The sequence below is a fragment of the Syngnathus leptorhynchus genome, unplaced genomic scaffold (assembly GCF_054491065.1).
Source record: "Syngnathus leptorhynchus isolate UIUO unplaced genomic scaffold, UIUO_Slep HiC_scaffold_68, whole genome shotgun sequence".
Lineage (NCBI taxonomy): Eukaryota > Metazoa > Chordata > Actinopteri > Syngnathiformes > Syngnathidae > Syngnathus > Syngnathus leptorhynchus.
The window spans coordinates 187,501-188,388 of record NW_028232035.1 but is presented as its reverse complement, the minus strand read 5'-3'; the positions used below and the strand labels follow the sequence as shown (position 1 = coordinate 188,388).

The 888-nt window shown below is 66.4% G+C and overlaps 1 non-coding gene across 1 annotated transcript in view; it reads left to right on the top strand.

The window, feature by feature from the left end:
• The first annotated feature begins 745 nt into the window (after window positions 1-745).
• The window catches only part of LOC147038333 (18S ribosomal RNA), a 1,907-nt gene continuing 1,764 nt past the window's right edge, over window positions 746-888 (top strand). Inside the window, exon 1 of the ribosomal RNA XR_015063966.1 lies at window positions 746-888. This exon is cut by the window's right edge and continues 1,764 nt beyond it. This is a non-coding gene — a ribosomal RNA (18S ribosomal RNA).

Sequence of the window (888 nt, the reverse complement as noted above, 5' to 3'; positions counted from 1 at the left end):
CCAGACTAACCCGAGTTACCGCCCAGCTCGCCTAACCTTGCACTCGCTCTGCCAAACGGTCGTGTAGTCGGCGGGCCGTCCTACGGGTCGCCCTCCCTCCCCAAACGCGCGGCGGGATAGCGGCAAGGCGGCGGCGGCGGCCAGCGGCGTCGGGGCGCTCACACCGGAGAAGAGGCGTCTTACGAGGCCGGGCGCAGCTCCCTCTCGTTTACTTGCTGAGTAGCGGCGCTCGAAGGTTCCGCGGCGAGCGCGGCTCATCCCATTGAATGTCCCTGCACCAGGCTCCATCGAAGGGCCGCCCGGCCGGATTCGCACCCCCCTGTCCACCGCGAAGTCCCCTCGACTAACCCGAGTTACCGCCCAGTTCGCCTAACCTTGCATCGCCCCGCCAAACGAGCGAGTTGTCGGCCGTCCTGCGGGTCGCCACCGGCCCCAAACGTGCGGAGGGATAGCGGCAAGGCGGCGGCGGCGGCCAGCGGCGTCGGGGTCGACCTAGCACCGGAGAAGAGGTGTCTTACGAGGCCGGGCGCAGCTCCTCTCGTTTAGGGGTCCGCGAGGGTCGCATTCGAGGTTCCGCGTCCTCGGCTTCGGCTGCGCCGGGTCCAGCCCGATCCATCTCACCCCGCGGCAGCGTCAGACCACCTAGAGCCCCCGCGAACCGCGGCCGGCGTCCGGAAAACAGTCGCGCGAGCCCCCGCTCCGGCGGGCCGGCGAGCGAGAGGCGCTACCCAGCCACCCTCTCTCCTACCTGGTTGATCCTGCCAGTAGCATATGCTTGTCTCAAAGATTAAGCCATGCAAGTCTAAGTGCACACGGCCCGTACAGCGAAACTGCGAATGGCTCATTAAATCAGTTATGGTTCCTTTGATCGCTCCTCAGTTACTTGGA